Consider the following 22,041-nt stretch of genomic DNA (forward strand, 5'->3'; position numbering starts at 1 on the left):
CTGAATGAATACAAAAACCAGACCCATATATATGCTGTCTACAAGAGACCCACTTCAGACCTAGGGACACACACAGACTGAAAGTGAAGAGATGGAAAAAGATATTCCATGCAAATGGAAATCAAAAGAAAGCTGGAGTAGCAATATTCATATCAGATAAAACAGACTTTAAAATAAAGACTGTTATAAGAGATAAGGAGGGACACTACATAATGATCAAAGGATCAATCCAAGAAGATATAACAATTTTAAATGTTTATGCACCCAACATAGGAGCACCTCAATACATAAGGCAAATGCCAACAACCATGAAAGGAGAAATCGACAGTAACACAATAAGAGTAGGGGACTTTAACACCACACTTTCACCAATGTATAGATCATCCAGACAGAAAATTAATAAGGAAACACAACCTTTAAATGACACAATAGACCAGATAGATCTAATTGATATTTATAGAACATTCCACCCAAAAGTGGCAGAATACAATTTCTTCTCAAGTGCACATGGAGCATTCTCCAGGAGAGAACATAGCTTGGGTAACAAATCAAGCTTCAAAAAATTTAAGAAACTTGAAATCGTATCAAGCATCTTTTCTGACCACAGCTGTGAGACTGGAAATCAATTACAGGATATAAACTGTAAAAAACACAAATACATGGAGGCTAAACAGTGACCTACTAAATAATCAAGAGATCACTGAAAAAATCAAAGAAGAAATTTAAAAATACATAGAAACAAATAACAAAAACATGATGACCCAAACCTATGGGACGCAGCAAAAGCAGTTCTAAGACAGAAGTTTATAGCAATACACTCTCACCTCAAAAAAAAAGAAAAATCTCAAATAAACAATCTAACCCTACACTTAAAACAACTAGAGAAAGAAGAACAAAGAAAACCAAAAATCAGTAGAAGGAAAGAAATCGTAAAGATCAGAGCAGAAATAAATGAAACAGAAACGAAGAAAACAATAGCAAAGATCAATAAAATTAAAAGTTGGTTCTTTGAGAAGATAAACAAAATTGATAAACCTTTAGCCAGACTCATCAAGAAAAAGAGGAAGAGGACTCAAATCAATAAAATTAGAAATGAAAAAGGAGGAGTGACAACAGACACTGCAGAAATACAAAGCATCATAAGAGACTACTACAAGCAACTAAATGCCAATAAAATTGGCAACCACGAAGAAATGGACAAATTCTTGGAAAGGTACAACTTTCCAGACTGAACCAGGAAGAATTAGAAAATATAAACGAACTATCACAAGTAATGAAATTGAAACCGTAATTAAAAATCTTCCAACAAACAAAAGTCCAGGACCAGATGGCTTCACAGACGAATTCTATCAAACATTTAGAGAAGAGCTAACACCCATCCTTCTCAAACTCTTCCAAAAATTGCAGAGGGAAAAACACTCCCAAATTCAATCTACGAAGCCACCATCACCCTGATACCAAAATCAGAAAAAGATACCACAAAAAAGGAAAATTCTAGAACAATATCACTGATGAACATAGATGCAAAAATCCTGAACAAAATACTAGCAAGCAGAATCCAACAGCACATTAAAAGGATCATACACTATGATCAAGTGGGATTTGTCCCAGGGATGCAAGGATTCTTCAATATACGCAAATCAATCAATGTGATACACCACATTAACAAATGAAGGAATAAAAACCATATGATCATCTAAACTGATGCAGAAAAATCTTTTGACAAAATTCAACACCCATTTATGATAAAAACTCTCCAGAAAATGGGCATAGAGGGAACCTACCTCAACATAAAAAAGGCCATATATGACAAACCCACATCAAGCATCATACTCAATGCTGAAAAACTGAAAGCATTTCCACTAAGATCAGGAACAAGACAAGGATGTCCACTCTCACCACCCTTATTCAAGATAGTTTTGGAAGTCCTAGCCACAGCAATCAGAGAAGAAAAAGAAATAAAATGAATACAAATTGGAAAAGAAGAAGTAAAACTGTCACTGTTTGCAGATGACATGATACTATACATAGAAAATCCTAAAGATGCCACCAGAAAACTACTAGAGCTAATCAATGAATTTGGTAAAGTTACAGGATACAAAATTAATGCATAGAAATCTCCTGCATTCCTATACACCAACAACGAAAAATCAGAAAAATTAAGGAAACATCCCCATTTACCATTGCAACAAAAAGAATAAAATACCTAGGAATAAACCTACCTAAGGAGACAAAACACCTGTATGCAGAAAACTATAAGACACTGATGAAAGAAATTAAAGATGATACAAACAGATGGAGAGATATAACATGTTCTTAGATTGGAAGAATCAACATTGTGAAAATGAGCATACTATCCAAAGCAATCTACAGATTCAGTGCAATCCCTATCAAACTACCAATGGCATTCTTCACAGAATTAGAACGAAAAATTTTTAAAATCTTAGGGAAACACAAAAGACCCCGAATAGCCAAAGCAATCTTGAGAAAGAAAAACCGAGTTGGAGGAATCAAGCTCCCTGACTTCAAACTATACCACAAAGCTACATTAATCAAGACAGTATGATACCAGCACAAAAACAGAAATATAGATCAATGGTACAAGATAGAATGCCCATAGATAAACCCACACACATATGGGCACCTAATTTATGACAAAGGAGGCAAGAACATAGAAATGAGAAAAGCCAGCCTTTCAATAAATGGTGCTGGGAAAACTGGACAGCTACATATAAAAGAATGAAATTAGAACACTATCTGACACCATACACAAAAATAAACTCCAAATGGCTTAAAGACTTAAATGTAAGACGAGACCCTATAAAACTGTTACAGGAAAACGTAGGAAAAACACTCTCTGACATAAACCACAACAAGATCTTTTTTGACCCACCTCCTAGAGTAATGGAAAAGAAAACAAAAATAAACAAATGGGACTTAATGAAACCATAAACAAGACAAAAAGACAACCCTCAGAATGGGAGAAAATATTTGCAAATGAAACAACAGACAAAGGATTAATCTCCAAAATATACAAACTACTCTTGGAGCTCAATATCAAAAAAGCAAACAATCCAGTTAAAAAATGGGCCGAAGAACTAAATAGACATTTCACCAAGGAAGACATACAGATGGCCAAGAGGCACATGAAAAGATGCTCAACATCACTAATTATTAGAGAAATGCAAATCAAAACTACAATGAGATATCACCTCACACCAGTTAGAATGGCCATTATCAAAAATTCTAGAAACAATAAATGCTGGAAACGGTGTGGTGAAAAGGGAACCCTCGTGCACTGTTGATGGGAATGTAAATTGATACAACCACTATGGAGAACAGTATGGAGGTTCCTTAAAAAACTACAAATAGAACTACCATATGACCCAGCAATCCCACTACTGGGCATATACCCTGAGAAAATCATAATTCAAAAAGAGACATGTACCCCAATGTTCACTGCAGCACTATTTACAATAGCCAGGACATGGAGCCAACCTAAATGTCCATCAACAGATGAATGGATAAAGAAGATGTGGCACATATATACAATGGAATATTACTCAGCCATAAAAAGAAACGAAACTGAGTTATTTGTAGTGAGGTGGCTGGACCTAGAATCTGTCACACAGAGTGAAGTAAGTCAGAAAGAGAAAAACAAATACTGTATGCTAAAGCATATATATGGAATCTAAAAAAAAAAAAAAAAGTACTGAGGAACCTAGTTGCAGGGCAGGAATAAAGAGGTAGACACAGAAAATGGACTTGAGGACATGGGATGGGAGGGTGAAGGTGGGGCGAATGAGAGTAGCATCAACATATATACACTACCGAATATAAAATAGTTGGCTGGTGGGAAGCAGCAGCGTAGCACAGGGAGATTGGCTGGGTGCTTTGCGATGACCTAGAGGGGTGGGATAGGGAGAATGGGAGGGAGGCTCAAGAGGGAGGGGATATGGGGACATGTGTATGCATATGGCTGATTCGCTTCGCTGTGCAACAGAAACTACCACAGTATTGTGAAGCAATTATACTCCAATAAATATCTATTAAAAAAAACCAAAAAAACCTATGCATCCATAGAGATACTTTAAAAAAAAGAAAAACCTCATTTGCCACCACTGGAGGTAACTATTACACCAAGTCCTTATCTGAACTTTTTAATTAAAGGGGAAAAAATTAGCAGTAACAATGATGTTTTAGTAGGAACTATCCAGCACTTATCAGGAAACATTCTCTTTGCAGAATGCCAGCTGATAAATGTAGAAGGAATGATGGACTTAGAAAAATAACTATTCTATAATACATAATAAAACAATTGATTAAGGCAATTGTTTATATCTGGTTAATACCCAAAACATATTAAGAACTCAAGAGGAAAAATTCAATCTGATTAAAAAATGGGCAAGGGCTCTTTATAGACATTTTTCCAAAGACACACAGACAGACAACAGGTACATGAAATGGTGCTCAATATCACTAATCATCAGGGAAATACAAATCAAAACCACAATGAGACCTGTTAGAATGGCTATTAACAAAGAGACAGGAAATAACAAGTGTTGGTGAGGATGCAGAGAAAAAGGAACCCTTGTGCACTGCCGGTGGGAATGTAAATTGGTGCAGCCGCCATGGAAAACAGTAGAGAAGTTCCTCAAAAAGTTTAAAATAGAACTACCATACAATCCAGCTATTCCACTTCTGGGTATACATCCAAAGAAGATGAAACCACTATGTCAAAGATAGCTCCCATGTTCACTGCAGCACTACTTACAATAGCCAACACATTGATATAACTAAGTGTCCGTTAATGGAGGAATGGATAAAGATGTGATACACACACACACACACACACACACACACACACACACAATGGAACATTATTCAGTTATAAAAAGGAGGAAATCCTGCCATTTGCGACAACATGGATGGAGCTTGAGGGCATTATGCTAGGTAAATAACTCAGGGGAAAACAAATATTGTATGATTATATGTGTAATCTAAAAGAAACCAAATCTCAAAGATACAGAGACCAGATTGGTGGTTGCCAGAGGCAGGGGGTAAGGGGAATGGGTGAAATGGGTGAAGGTGGTCAAAGGGTATAAACTTCCAGTTATAAGATAAATAAGTCCTGGGAATGTAATGTATAGCATGGTAACCATAGTTAACAAAATTGTATTGTACATTTGAAAGCTGCTAAGAGAGTAAAAGTTCTCATCACAAGAAAAAAAATTTGTAACTATCTGTGGTGATGGATTTTAACAAATTATTCTAGTTACTCATTTGGCAATACATACATATTTCAAATCATTATGTTATAAATCTAAAACTAATACAATATTATATATCAACTATCTCAAATGAGTGTCTTATAGACAACAAAAAATTACCGTATTATTCAGCAATTACACTTCTCAAAGTGGTATCTGTATATCCATGTTCATAGCAGCATTATTCACAACAGCTAAAACATGGAAGCACCCCAAGTGTCTACCGACCAATAAATAGATAAGCAAAATGTGGTGTGTGTCCATATATATTATATTATATTGTATTATATATGTACATATATATACACCCACACACATACATACACACACACAATGGAATATTATTCAACTTTTAAAAAGAAGGAAAGACTGCAATGTGCTACAACATGGATGAGCCTTGAGGACATAATGCTAAGTAAAATGAGTCATAAAAAAATAAACACTGTGTATTTTCACTTATATGAGGTACTTACAGCAGTCAAAATCATAGAGACAAAAAGTAGAACTGTGGTTGCCAGGGGCTAGGGAGGTGGGTGAAATGGGGGTCTTTGTTCAATGCGTACAGAGTTTCAGTTTTACAAACCGAAAAGATTTAATGAACATGTATGGTGGTGATGGTTGCATAAAATCATGAATATATTTAATACCATTGAACTGTATAGTTTAAAATGGTTAAGATGGTAGATTTTGTTATGTGTATTTTACCACAATAAAAATTTCATTTAAAAAAAGGAGAAATTAAGACAGTCACAGATAAACAAAACCAAAATTCACTGTTAGCAAATCTGCCCTATAAGACATAGTAAAGGAAGTCCTTCAGACTGAAATGACACTAGACATTAATTCAAATGATCACAAAGATAAAGAACACTGATAAAGGTAACTGCCTAGGTAAATATAAAAGGCACCATAAATGGATTTTTGCTTATGTCTTGTATTGTTCAGATGGCAATACTACCCAAATTGATCCACACAGTCATCACAATCCCTGCCAAATCCCAGCTGTCGTTTTTGGAGAAATTAACTAATTCTAAAATTCATACAGAAATTCAAAGCACCCCCAATAGCCAATACAATCTTAAGAAAAAAAAATTGGAGAACACATACTTCTCAATTTCAAAATTTACTATTTGGCTACAGTAATCAAGACAGTATGATATTAGCATAAAGAGATAGATAGATAGATAGATAGATAGATAGATAGATAGATAGATAGATAGATAGATAGACAGATATGGAATATAGTTGAGAGCATAGAAATAAACCCTTACATTTATGGTAAATTGGTTTTCAACAAGGCTGCTAAGACCATTCAATGTAGAAAAAAAAGTCTTTTTTACAAATGGCACTAGGAAAACTGGATATCCACATGCAAAAGAATGAAGTTGAACTATGCCCTCATACCATATACCAAAAGGAATTCAAAGTAGACCATATACTTAAAAGCAAGAGCCAAAACTAAAACATCCTTTTTTTAAATTGAAGTATAGTTGATTTATAATATTCTGTTAGTTTCAGGTGTATAGCAAAGTGATTCAGTAACTTATTTTTTTCAGATTATTTTCCATTATAGGTTATTACAAGATATTGAATATAGTTCCCTGTGCTATACAGTAAAACCTTATTGCTTACCTATTTTATGTAGAGTAGTTTTTATCTGTTAATCCCATACTTCTAATTTAACTCTCCCCCTTCCCCCTTTGGTAACCATAAATTTGTTTTCTATGTCTTTGAGTCTGTAAAACTACAACATTCTTAAAGGAAAACATGGGAGTAAGTCTCTGTGACCGTGGGTTAGGCAATGTTTTCTTAGACATGTATGACACAAAGAACAAAAGCAACAAAAGAAAGAATAGGTAAATGGACTTCAACAAAATTAAAACCTTCTTGGCTTCAAAGCATACTATTAAGAAAATAAAAAGGCAACACACAGAATGGGAGAATTTTTTGTAAATCATATAAGGGATAAAGGACTGGTACACAGAATATATAAAGAACTCTTACAGCTCAACAATAAAAAGACAACTCAATGTTAAAAATGGGCAAAAGATGTGACTAGATGTTTCTCCAAAGAAGATATACAAATATTTAATTAGCACATGAAAAGATGTTCAAGAGGGCTTCCCTGGTGGTGCAGTGGTTGAGAGTCCACCTGCCGATGCAGGGGACACGGGTTCGTGCCCCGGTCCGGGAAGATCCCACGTGCCACGGAGCGGCTGGGCCCGTGAGCCATGGCCGCTGGGCCTGTGCGTCCGGAGCCTGTGCTCCGCAACGGGAGAGGCTGCAACAGTGAGAGGCCCGCGTACCGCCAACAACAACAACAAAAAAAAAGATGTTAAAGATCATTAGCCATTGGAAAAATGCACATCAAAATCACAATAAGATACCACTTTCACCCCTACTAGGATGACTAAAATTAAAAGAGAGCCAACAGTAAGTGATGACAAGCATGTGGAGAAACGGGAACGGTGAAGGAAACATAAAATAGTGCAGTTAAGTTCCAGAAACAGGCAGTTTCTGAAAATGTTAAACATAGAGTTATCATACTGACCCAGCAATTCCACTCCTAGGTATCTACCCAAGAGAAATAAAAACATATGTTAAGGGACTTGCCTGGTGGCGCAGTGGTTGAGAATCTGCCTCCCAACGCAGGGGACACGGGTTCGAGCCCTGGTCCAGGAAGATCCCACATGCTGTGGAACAACTAAGCCCGTGCCCACAACTACTGAAACCTGCACGCCTAGAGCCCGTGCTCTGCAAAAAGAAAAGCCATGCAATGAGAAGCCTGCCCACCACAATGAAGAGTAGCCCTTGCTCGCCAAAACTAGAAAAAGCCTGCGCACAGCAATGAAGACCCAACACAGTCAAAAATAATTAATTAATTAATTTTTTAAAAACCACGTTAACACAAAAACTTTTTTTTAACATCTTTATTGGAGTATAACTGCTTTACAATGGCGTGTTAGTTTCTGCTTTATAACAAAGTGAATCAGTTATACATATACATATGTTCCCATATCTCTTCCCTCTTGCGTCTCCCTCCCTCCCACCTTCCCTATCCCACCCCTCTAGGTGGTCACAAACCACCTAGCTGATCTCCCTGTGCTATGCGGCTACTTCCCGCTAGCTAGCTATTTTACGTTTGGTAGTGTATATATGTCCATGCTACTCTCTCACTTTGTCACAGTTTACCCTTCCCCCTCCCCATATCCTCAAGTCCATGCTCTAGTAGGTCTGTGTCTTTATTCCCGTCTTACCCCTAGGTTCTTCATGCCCTTTTCTTTTTTTTCCTTAGATTCCATATATATGTGTTAGCATACGGTATTTGTTTTTCTCTTCCTGACTTACTTCACTCTGTATGACAGACTCTAGGTCCATCCACCTCACTACAAACAACTCAATTTCGTTTCTTTTTATGGCTGAGTAATATTCCATTGTATATATGTGCCAAATCTTCTTTATCCATTCATCTGTTGATGGACACTTAGGTTGCTTCCATGTCCTGGCTATTGTAAATAGAGCTGCAATGAACATTTTGGTACATGACTCTTTTTGAATTATGGTTTTCTCAGGGTATATGCCCAGTAGTGGGATTGCTGGGTCGTATGGTAGTTCTATTTTTAGTTTTTTAAGGAACCTCCATACTGTTCTCCATAGTGGCTGTATCAATTTACATTCCCACCAAAAACTTTTATATGAGCATTATTCATAAAAGCCAAGAAACAGATACAAGTTAAATGTCCATCAACTGATGAGTGGATAAACAAATGTGATAAATCCATATAAGGGAACATTATTTGGCAATGAAAAGAAGTGAAGTTCTGCTACAAAATGAATGAACCTCGGAAACAGTGTTCCAGCTTAAAGAAATCAGTCACAAAAAACCACATATTGTATCATTTCATATATATGACATGCCTAGAAAAGGCAAATCCACAGAGACACATATTAGATCAGTGGTTGCCTGAGGGGAAGTATTGGGAGTAACTGCTAATAAGCACAGAGTTTCTCTTTTGGATGATGAAAATGTTATAAAATTAATGGTGGGACTGCCCTGGTGGCGCAGTGGTTAAGAATCCACCTGCCAATGCAGGGGACATGGGTTTGAGCCCTGGTCCAGGAAGATCGCACATGCCACAGAGCAACTAAGCCCGTGTGCCACAACTACCAAGCCCGCACACCACAACTACTGAAGCCTGCGGACATAGAGCCCATGCTCTGCAACAAGAGAAGCCACCACAATGAGAAGCCCTACAGCTAGGAGTAGCCCCCACTCGCTGCAACTAGAGAAAGCCTGCGCACAGCAACAAAGACCGAAAACAGCCAAAAATAAATAAAAATAAAAAAGCAAATAAACAAATAAAATTCACAGTGATAGTTGTGCATCTTTGTGAATATACTAAAGGCCACTAAATTATATACTTTTCATTGATAAAAAGGTAACTTTTAGGACATTTGAATTATATCTCAAGAAAGCTGTTATTTTTATAAAAAGAAAGAAAGAGAGAAAGAATCTTGAGACCCAGAGGAACAAAGAAAAGGATGAGCATAGATTTCTTGACAGAAAGAGTACACGCCAGAAGAGAATGAAGAAACATCTTTAGAGTACTGAAAGTAAAAATAAATAAACTTAGAATTATATACCCAACAAAAATATCTTTCAAAAATAAAAGTGAAATACTTTTTCAGACTTACAAAAGCTGAAAGAATTCATCAACAGCAGTAATTTTAAATGAAGTTCTGCAGGCAGAAGGAAAATTACATCAGATGGAAACCTGCATTTACATACAAAAAATGAAGCATACTGGAAACTGTACCAATGTAGATAAACCAAAGACTTACTTTTTATTTAAATCTCCTGAAAATATAATTGACTGTTCAAAGAAAAAATAATAACAACGTATTATAAAGTTTATATCGTATGTAAAAGTAAATTGTATGAAAACAATAGCACAAAGGCTGGTAGGGGAGAAATGGAAGTATACTGTGGTAAGGTTCTAATACTATAAGTGATGAAGTTTAGTACTACTTGAATGTAGATTGTGTTAAATTAAAAGTATAACCATACGCTGGCAAACTACAGCTCACAGACCTAATCTGCCCTGCCACCTGTTTTTGTAAATAAAGTTTTATTGTAATACAGCCACAGTCATTCATTTACATATTGTCTCTGGCTGCTTCTGTGCAACAATGACAGTGTCAAATAGTTGTGACAGTGATACTACAGTCTGCCTGGACCTTTACAGAAATATATTTACTACCTGGATCTTTACAGAAAAACTTGCTGACTCTTGGTATACACTATACATCCTCAAACAAGCACAAAAAGAGTTATAGCTAATATGCCAACAAAAAAGACAAAATGAAATCATAAAAGATACTCAAACCAAAAAGAAGCCTGAAAACTAAGAAAAAGAGAACAAAATACAGATGAGACAAGGAGAAAACAAATAGTATTTGATACATTTAATCACAGCCACATCAATGATCTTCAAAAATGGTCTAAACATTTCAATAAAAAGGAAGAGATTATCAGGATGGATTAAAAAGCAAGACACAGATTGGTTCAGGACGGAGGAGTAGAAGGACGTGCTCTCACTCCATCTTGCGAGAACACCAGAATCACAACTAACTGCTGAACAATCATCTACAGGAAGACATTGGAACTCACCAAAAAAAGATACCCCACATCCAAAGACAAAGGAGAAGCCACAACGAGACGGTAGGAGAGGCACAATCACAATAAAATCAAATCCCATAACTGCTGGGTAGGTGACTCACAAACTGGGAGAACACTTATACAACAGAAGTCCACCTACTGGAGTGAAGGTTCTGAGCCCCACATCAGGCTTCCAAACCTGGGGGTCCAACAACGGGAGGAGGAATTCCTGGAGAACCAGACTTTGAAGGCTAGCAGGATTTGATTGCAAATCCACAGGACTGGGGGAAACAGAGACTCCACTCTTGCAGGGCACACAGAAAGTAGTGTGTGCATCGGGACCCAAGGGAAGGAACAGTGACCCCAGGGGAGACTGAACCAGATCTACCAGCTAGTGTTGGAGGGTCTCCTGAAGAGGTGGGGGGTGGCTCTGTCTCACCGTGAGGACAAGGACACTGGAAGCAGAAGTTCTGGGAAGTACTCTCTGGCGTGAGCCCTCCCAGAGTCCGCCATTAGCCCCACCAAAGAGCCTGGGTAGGCTCAGTGTTGGGTCACCTCAGGCCAAACAAAAAACAGAGAGGGAACCCAGCCCCACCCATCAGCAGTCAAGTGGATTAAAGTTTTACTGAGCTCTGCCCACCAGAGCAACAGCCAGCTCTACCCACCACCAGTCCCTCCCATCAGGAAACTTGCACAAGCCTCTTAGATAGCCTCATCCACCAGAGGGCAGATAGTAGAAGCAAGAACTACAATCCTGCAGCCTGTGGAACAAAAACCACATTCACAGAAATATAGACAAGATGAAAAGGCAGAAGCCTATGTACCAGATGAAGGAACAAGATAAAACCACAGAAAAACAGCTAAATGAAGTGGAGATAGGCAACCTTCCAGAAAAAGAATCCAGAATAATGACAGTGAAGATGATGCAGGACCTCGGAAGAAGAATGGAGGCAAACATTGAGAACATGCAAGAAATGTTTAACAAAGACCTAGAAGAATTAAACAACAAACAGAGATGAACAATACAATAACTGAAATGAAAATTACACTAGAAGGAATCAATAGCAGACTAACTGAGGCAGAAGAACGGATAAGTGACCTGGAAGACAGAAGGGTGGAATGCACTGCTATGGAACGGAATAAAGAAAAAAGAATGAAAAGACATGAGACAGCCTAAGAGACCTCTGGGACAACATTAAACGCAACAACATTCGCATTATAGAGGTCCCAGAAGGAGAAGAGAGAGAAAGGACCCGAGAAAGTATCTGAAGAGATTACAGTTGAAAACTTCCCTAACATGGGAAAGAAAATAGCCACCCAAGTCCAGGTAGCGCAGAGAGTCCCATACAGGATAAACCCAAGGAGAAACACGCCAAGACACATAGTAATAAAATTGGCAAAAATTAAAGACAAAGAAAAATTATTGAAAGCAGCAGGAGAAAAACAACAAATAAAATACAAGGGAACTCCCTTAAGGTTAACAGCTGATTTCTCAGCAGAAACTCTACAAGCCAGAAGGGAGTGGCATGATAACTTAAAGTGATGAAAGGGAAGAACCTACCACCAAGATTACTCTACCCGGCAAGAATGTCATTCAGATTCCATGGAGAAATCAAAAGTTTTACAAACAAACAAAAGCTAAGAGAATTCAGCACCACCAAACCTGCTCTACAACAAATGCTAAAGGAACTTCTCTAAGTGGGAAACACAAGAGAAGGAAAAGACCTACAATAACAAACCCAAAACAATTAAGAAAATGGTAACAGGAACATACATATCGATAATTACCTTAAACGTGAATGGATTAAAAGCTCCAACCAAAAGACACAGGCTTGTTGAATGGATACAAAAACAAGACCCATATATATGCTATCTACAAGAGACCCACTTCAGACCTAGGGACACATACAGACTGAAAGTGAGGGGATGGAAAAAGATATTCCATGCAAATGGAAATAAAAAGAAAGCTGGAGTAGCAATACGCATATCAGATAAAATAGACTTTAAAATAAAGAATGTTACAAGAGACCAGGAAGGACACTACATAATGATCAAGGGATCAATCCTAGAAGAAGATCTAACAATTATAAATATATATGCACCCAACATAGGAGCACCTCAATACATAAGGCAACTGCTAACAGCTATAAAAGAGGAAATCGACAGTAACACAATAATAGTGGGGGAATTTAACACCTCACTTACACCAATAGACAGATCATCCAAACAGAAAATTAATAAGGAAACACAAGCTTTAAATGACACAATAGACCAGACAGATTTAATTGATATTTACAGGACATGCCACCCAAAAACAGGAGATTACACTTTCTCCTCAAGTGTGCATGAAACATTCTCCAGGATAGATCACATCTTGGGTCACGAATCAAGCCTCAGTAAATTTAAAAAAATTGAAATCATATCAAGCATCTTTTCCGACCACAACGCTGAGTTTGGAAATCAATTACAGGGAAAAAAACGTAAAAAACATACACACATGGAGGCTAAACAATACGTTACTAAATAACCAAGAGATCACTGAAGAAATCAAAGAGGAAATCAAAACATACCTACAGACAAATGACAATGAAAACATGACAATCCAAAACGTATGGGAGGCAGTTCTATCAGGGAAGTTTATAGCTATACAAGCCTAAATCAAAAAACAAGAAAAATCTCAAATAAACAATCTAACCTTACACCTAAAGGAACTAGAAAAGAAGAACAAACAAAACCCAAAGTCAGTAGAAGGAAAGAAATCATAAAGATCAGATCAGAACTAAATGAAACAGAAAAAAAGAAAACAATAGCAAACATCAGTAAAACTAAAAGCTGGTTCTTTGAGAAGATAAACAAAATTGATAAACCATTACCCAGACTCACCGAGAAAAAGAGGGAGAGGGCTCAAATCAATAAAATCAGTAATGAAAAAGGGGAACTTACAACAGACACCGCAGAAATACAAAGCATCATAAGAGACTGCTACAAGCAACTCTATGCCAATAAAATGGACAACCTGGAAGAAATGGACAAATTCTTAGAAAGGTATAACATTCCAAGACTGAACGAGGAAGAAATATAAAATATGAACAGACCGATCACAAGTAATGAAATTGAAACTGTGATTAAAAATCTTCCAACAAACAAAAGTCCAGGACCAGATGGCTTCACAGGTGAATTCTATCAAACATTTAGAGAAGAGCTAACACCAATCCTTCTCAAACTCTTCCAAAAAATTGCAGAGGAAGGTACACTCCCAAACTCATTCTATGAGGCCACCATCACCCTGATACCAAAACCAGACAATGATACTACAAAAAAAGGAAATTACAGACCAATATCACAGATGAATATAGATGCAAAATCCTCAACAAAATACTAGCAAACAGAATCCAACAACACATTAAAAGGATCATACACCATCATCAAGTGGGATTTATCCCAGTGATGCAAGGATTCTTCAATATACGCAAATCAAGCAATGTGATACACCATATTAACAAATTGAAGAATAAAAACCATATGATCATCCCAATACATGCAGTAAAAGCTTTTGACAAAAGTCAACACTCATTTATGATAAAAACTCTCCAGAAAGTGGGCATGGAGGGAAACTACCCCAACATAATAAAGGCCATATATGACAAATCCACAGCAAACATCATTCTCAATGGTGAAAAACTGAAAGCATTTCCTCTTAGTTCAGGAACAAGACAAGGGTGTCCACTCTCGCCACTATTATTCAACATAGTTTTGGAAGTCCTAGCCACAGCAATCAGAGAAGAAAAAGAAAAGGAATACAAATTGGAAAAGAAGGAATAAAAGTGTCACTGTTTGCAGATGCCATGATACTATACATAGAGAATCCTAAAGATGCCAACAGAAAACTACTAGAGCTAATCAATGATTTTGGTAAAGTAGCAGAATACAAAATTAATGCACAGAAGTCTCTTGCATTCCTATACACTAACAAAGAAAGATCAGAAACAGGAACTAAGGAAACACTCCCATTCACCATTCCAACAAAAAGAATAAAATACCTAGGAATAAACCTACCTAAGGAGGTAAAAGACCTGTACTCAGAAAACTATAAGACACTGATGAAAGAAATTAAAGATGATACCAACAGATGGAGAGATATACCATGTTCGTGGATTGGAAGAATCAATATTGTGAAAATGACTATACTACCCAAAGCAATCTACAGATTCAATGTAATCCCTATCAAATTACCAATGGCATTTTTTACAGAACTAGAACAAAAAATCCTTAAAATTTGTATGGAGACACAAAAGACCCCGAATAGCCAAAGCAGTCTTCAGGGGAAAAAATGGAGCTGGAGAAATCAGGCTCCCTGACTTCAGACTATACTACAAAGCTACAGTAATCAAGACAATATGGTACTGGCACAAAAACAGAAACATAGATCAATGGAACAAGATAGAAAGCCCAGAGATAAACCCACACACCTATGGTCAACTAATCTATGACAAAGGAGGCAAGGATATACAATGGACAAAAGACAGTCTCTTTAATAAGTGGTGCTGGGAAACTGAACAGCTACATGTAAAAGAATGAAATTAGAACACTCCCTAACACCATATACAAAAATAAACTCAAAACGGATTAGAGACCTAAATGTAAAACCGGACACTAAAAAACTCTTAGAGGAAAACATAGGAAGAACACTCTTTGACATAAATCACAGCAAGATATTTTTTGATCCACCTCCTAGAGTAATGGAAATAAAAACAAAAATAAACAAATGGGACCTAATGAAACTTAAAAGCTTTTGCACAGCAAACCATAAACAAGATGAAAAGACACCACTCAGGATGGGAGAAAATATTTGCAAACGAATCAACGGACAAAGGATTAATCTCCAAAATATATAAACAGGTCATGCAGCTCAATATTAAAAAAACAACCCAATCCAAAAATGGGAAGAAGACCTAAATAGACATTTCTCTAAAGAAGACATACAGATGGCCAAGAAGCACATGAAAAGCTGCTCAACATCACTAATTATTAGAGAAATGCAAATCAAAACTACAATGAGGTATCACTTCACACCAGTTAGAATCGGCATCATCAGAAAATCTACAAACAACAAATGCTGGAGAGGGTGTGGAGAAAAGGGAACCCTCCTGCACTGTTGATGGGAATGTAAATTGATACAGCCACTATGGAGAACAGTATGGAGGTTCCTAAAAAAATCTAAAAATAGAATTACCATATGATCCAGCAATCCCACTACTGGGCATATACCCACAGAAAACCATAATTCAAAATGACACATGCACCCCAATGTTCATTGCAGCAGTATTTACAATGGACAGGTTATGGGAGCAACCTCAATGCCCATCGACGATGAATGGATAAAGAAGATGTAGTACATATATACAATGGAATATTACTCAGCCATAAAAAGCAACGAAGTTGGGTCATTTGTAGAGATGTGGATGGACCTAGAGACTATAATACGGAGTGAAGTAAGTCAGATAGAGAAAAACAAATATCGCATATTAACGCATATATGTGGAACCTAGAAAAATGGTACAGATGAACCGGTTTGCAGGGCAGAAATTGAGGCAAAGATGTAGAGAACAAACGTACGGACACCAAGGGGGGAAAGTGGCGGGGGGTGGTGGTGATGGTGTGATGATTTGGGAGATTGGGATTGACATGTATACACTGATGTGTATAAAACGGATGACTAATAAGAATTTAAAAAAAAAAAGCAAGACCCGACGATATGCTGCTTACAAGAACCATTTAAAATATAAATAGGTTTAAAAAAATGATCAGGGTTAGTTCTGGAGAGTAATACTTCACTCTATCTCTCCTACTGAAAGCCTTAAAGCCTAGACTGGGGCTTCCCTGGTGGCGCAGTGGTTGAGAGTCTGCCTGCTGATGCAGGGGACATGGGTTCGTGCCCCGGTCCGGGAAGGTCCCACATGCCGCGGAGTGGCTAGGCCCATGAGCCACGGTCGCTGGGCCTGCGCGTCCAGAGCCTGTGTTCCGCAACGGGAGAGGCCACAACAGGAGAGGCCACAACAGTGAGAGGCCCGCGTATGGCAAAAAAAACAAAACAAACAAACAAAAAAAACACCTAGACTGAATGCATGAAGTGGTATTTGAGGATTGTGAGAAGCCATTATTAGCAGGCAGTTTGAGGAAGACAAGAATTCAAAGTTATCCTTTTTTTCCCTCTAGTATCCTATAGCCTGAGTTCAACACATCAAAAAACCTAGCAGTGAGTACTGGTGTACACAGAGCTCCAAGAGAAGTTCTCTTGTTCTGGCTCAAAGTGGTAAAGAAAACTCCTAATGCTCAGACATGGAGTGTGAAAATCCCTCATTTTTTCTTTTTTTTCCTCCATTCTCTCACCCCAACTCCCAGGCAGTTCTACAGTGATGGCAGTAAAGGCAGCAGCAGCAACACCGGTGGTAATGGGAATCATTAGAAGCTAAAATTCTAAAGAAAGGATCTTCTTCTGTATTTGGTGAAGCTGTGGTTCTAAGAGGGTAAGACTAACTCCCACTGTTTTTCTCCTTTCTCTGTTCTCATACTGCTTGGTCCTGGATATGGAAGTATACAGCAGAACACTGTGTATAATGTCACTAGGCTAACTAGTGCCCCAAACTTCTGGCTGGAGAACGAAAAGAGGAGCACCAGATAACCAGAAAGTACTAGGAAGAATAAAGAGATGGAGAAACTCAGGAGAGCAACCCCATAAAGCTGTTTATGAACTCATGGGCTCAGCCCAAGCAAAAAAGGTATAGACCTGATTCCATGCAGCATACAAAAGACTCTGAGAACTGAACTAACAAATAGAACACTGCCCAAGTCCCAGGTGGTCACTGAGTGGCACACATACTGGCTTTAAAAATGAAACTGACATTGCAATCACTGTCAAATGATTCCTGAGAATCCTGGTTGGAATTTGGGGCCTGAACGTAACTAGGTTAGGCTACCAACATTCTCCATAAGATTTAAACAAGATGCAACTGACTCCAAGAAACTCACTTTAAATATAAGGATACATACAGAAAGATTAAAAGTAAAAGAATAGATATACTACGTAAATGCTAATCAAAATAAACCTGGCATGGCTATAGTAACCTAAGACAAAATAGACTTTGGACAAAGAAAATACTACCAATAATGAAGAATATTCTGTAGTAATGAAAGAGTAAACTCACCAAGAAAATAACCATCCTACATGTCTATTCACCAAACAACAGTGCTTCAAAATACAAGCAAAAAAATGAAGAGATATACACAAATTCACAATTATAATCAGAGACTTCTACATTCTTCTATCAGTAACAAGTAGAACTAGTAGAGAGAATGGGCAAGGATATAGACAACTGAACAACACTATCAACCAACCAGATGGAATTAAGATTTATAAAATACCACCCAACAACAGCAAAACACATTCTTTTCAAATGCATGTGGAAAGAAAGATAATTCATATCCAAAGTCATAAAAACAAAGCTTAACAATTTTTTAAAGAATTAAATTAGACAAGGAATTCCCTGCCAGTCCAGTGACTAGGACTTGGCACTCTCACTGCCGGGGCCCTGGGTTTCATCCCTGGTCAGGAAACTAAGATTACGCAAGCTGCATGGCACGGCCAAAAAAAAAAAAAAGAATTAAATTATACAAAGTACGTTTTTGGATCATGATGGATTAAATTAGAAATAAATAATAGAAAAATAAGGAAAATCTCCAAACTCTTGGCAAGTTTGAAAACAGAAAAACAATAGAGAAAAATCAACAAAGCCAAAAGCTGATTCTCTGGAAGATTTTTTAAAAAGGGTAAATCTCTACCATGACCGATAAAGAAAAAAAAGAAGACACAAACTACCAACTTCAGTAATAATAAAGGAGATTATCACCACAGACCATGCAGACATTAAAAGAATAAAGAATAACTAGGGATAATTCTATACACACAAGTTCAACAAATTTGCTTAAACAAATAAATCTCACAAAAATTCAAACTACCAAAACCCTCCAAAGAGTAAGTCAGTCACCACAATAGTCCTGTTATTAAATAAATTGAATGTGCAGTTAAAAATCTTCTGAATAAAAGAGGACCTTCAAGATGGCAGAGGAGTAAGATGTGGAGATCACCTTCCTCCCCACAAATACATCAGAAATACATCTACACGTGGAACAACTCCAACAGAACACCTACTGAACACTGGCAGAAGACCTCAGATTTCCCAAAAGGCAAGAAACTCCCCACGTACCTGGGAAGGGCAAAAGAAAAAAAAAAAAGAGAGACTAAAGAATAGGGATGCGACCTGCACCTCTGGGAGGGAGCTGTGAAGGAGGAAAAGTTTCCACACACTAGGAAAGGAAGCCCCTTCACTGGTGGAGATGGCGGGTGGGCGGGGTGGGGGGGGAAGCTTCAGAGCCATGGAGGAGAGCACAACAATAGGGGTGCAGAGGGCAAAGCAGAGAGATTCCCGCACAGAGGATCAGTGCCGACCAGCACTCACCGGCTGAGAGGCTTATCTGCTCACCCGCCGGGGTGGGTGGGGTTTGGGCACTGAGGCTCAGATCCCAGGGAGAGGACTGGGGTTGGCTGCGTGAACACGCCTGAAGGGGGCTAGTGCGCCACAGCTAGCCAGGAGGGAGTCCAAGAAAATGTCTGGACCTGCCTAAGAGGCAAGAGACCGTTGTTGTGGGGTGCGGAAGAGGGGATTCAGAGCACCACCTAAACGAGCTCCAGAGATGGGCACTAGCCGCGGCTATCAGCGTGGACCCCAGAGACGGGCATGAGATGCTAAGGCTGCTGCTGCCGCCACCAAGAAGCCTGTGTGCAAGCACAGGTCACTATTCACACCTACCCTCCCGGTAACCTGTGCAGCCCGCCACTGCAGGGTCCCATGATCCAGGGACAACTTCCCTGGGCGCGCCTCAGGTTGGTGCAATGTCATGCTGGCCTCTGCTGCCGCAGGCTCGCCCCATATTCCGAACCCCTCCCTCCCCCTGCCTGAGGGAGCCAGAACCCCCGAATCAGTTGCTCCTTTAACCTCGTCCTTCCTGTCTGAGTGATGAACAGACGCCCTCAGGCGACCTACACACAGAGGCGGGGCCAAATCCAAAGCTGAACCCCAGGAGCTGTGCAAACAAAGAAGAGAAAGGGAACTTTCTCCCAGCAGCCTCAGGAGCAGAGGAAGAAATCTCCACAGTCAACTTGATGTACTCTGCAACTCTGGAATACCTGAACAGACAACGAATCATCCCAAAATTGAGGCGGCGAACTTTGGGAACAACTGCAGACTTGGGGTTTGATTTCTGCATCTAATTTGCTTCTGGTTTTATGTTTATCTTAGTTTAGTATTTAGAGTTTATTATCATGGGTAGATTTGTTTATTGATTAGGTTGCTCTCTTCCTCCTTTTATTTTAATATATAGATATATATTTTTTTCCTTTTTCTCTTTTTGTGAGTGTGTATGTGTATGCTTCTTTGTGTGATTTTGTCTGTATAGCTTTGCTTTTACCATTTGTCCTAGGGTTCTGTCTGTCCGTTTTTGGTTTTAGTATGGTTTTCATTGGTGCTTGTTATCATTGGTGGATTTGTTTATTGATTTGGTTGCTCTCTTCTTTCTTTCTTTTTTTTCTTCTTTTTAAATTAATTTTTAATTTTTTTATTTTTAATAATTTAAAATTTGTTATCTTAATAACTTTATTTTATTTTTTTTTTCTTTCTTTCTTTCTTTTCCTCCCTTTTCTTCTGAGCCGTGTGGCTGACAGGGTGTTGGTGCTCCGATGGGGTGTCAGGCCTGCATCTCTGAGGTGGGAGAGCCGAGTTCAGGACATCGGTCCACCAGTGACCTCCCAGCTCCACATAATATCAAACAGTGAAAGCTCTCTCAGAGATCTCCATCTCAACACAAAGACCCAGCTCCACTCAACGACCAGCAAGCTATAGTGCTGGACACCCTATGCCAAACAACTAGCAACACAGTAACACAACCCCACCCATTAGCAAAGAGGCTGCCTAAAATCATAATATGGGCACAGACACCCCAAAACACACCACCGGACGTGGTCCTGCCCACCAGAAAGACAAGATCCAGACTCATCCACCAGAACACAGGCACTAGTCCCATCCACCAGGAAGCATACACAACCCACTGAATCAACCTTAGCCACTGGGGGCAGACACCAAAAACAACGGGAACTACGAACCTGCAGCCTGCAAAAAGGAGACCCCAAACATAGTAAGTTAAGCAAAATGAGAAGACAGAGAAACACACAGCAGATGAAGGAGCAAGGTAAAAACCCACCAGACCAAACAAATGAAGAGGAAACAGGCGGCCTACCAGAAAAAGAATTCAGAGTAATGATAGTAAACATGATCCAAAATCTTGTTAATAGAATGGAGAAAATACAAGAAACGTCGAACACGGACCTAGAGGAACTAAAGAGCAAACAAACAACGATGAGCAACAAAATAAATGAAATTAAAGATTCTCTAGAAGGAATCAATAGCAGAATAACTAAGGGAGAAGAATGGATAAGTGACCTGGAAGATAAAATAGTGGAAATCACTACTGCAGAGCAGAATAAAGAAAAAAGAATGAAAAGATTGAGGACAGTCTTAGAGATCTCTGGGACAATATTAAATGCACCAACATTCGAATTATAGGAGTCCCAGAAGAAGAAGAGAAAAAGAAAGGGACTGAGAAAATATCTGAAGAGATCATAGTTGAAAACTTCCCTAATATGGGAAAGGAAAGAGTCAATCAAGTCCAGGAAGTGCAGAGAGTCCCATACAGGATAAATCCAAGGAGAAACATGCCAAGACACATAGTAATCAAACTATCAAAAACTAAATACAAAGAAAAAATATTAAAAGCAGCAAGGGAAAAATGACAAATAATATACAAGGGAATCCCCATAAGGTTAACAGCTGATCTTTCAGCAGAAACTCTGCAATCCAGAAGGGAATGGCAGGACATATTTAAAGTGATGAAAGGGAAAAACCTACGATCAAGATTACTGTACCAAGCAAGGATCTCATTCAGATTCGACGGAGAAATTAAAACCTTTACAGACAAGCAAAAGCTAAGAGAATTCAGCAC

The 22,041-nt window shown here is 38.4% G+C and overlaps 1 protein-coding gene across 1 annotated transcript in view; it reads right to left on the bottom strand.

Moving 5' to 3' along the window:
• Positions 1 to 22,041, bottom strand: part of ZSWIM5 (zinc finger SWIM-type containing 5) — a 262,543-nt gene that overhangs the window by 167,233 nt on the left and 73,269 nt on the right. The window lies entirely within an intron of this gene.

This window comes from Pseudorca crassidens, chromosome 2, assembly GCF_039906515.1.
Source record: "Pseudorca crassidens isolate mPseCra1 chromosome 2, mPseCra1.hap1, whole genome shotgun sequence".
Lineage (NCBI taxonomy): Eukaryota > Metazoa > Chordata > Mammalia > Artiodactyla > Delphinidae > Pseudorca > Pseudorca crassidens.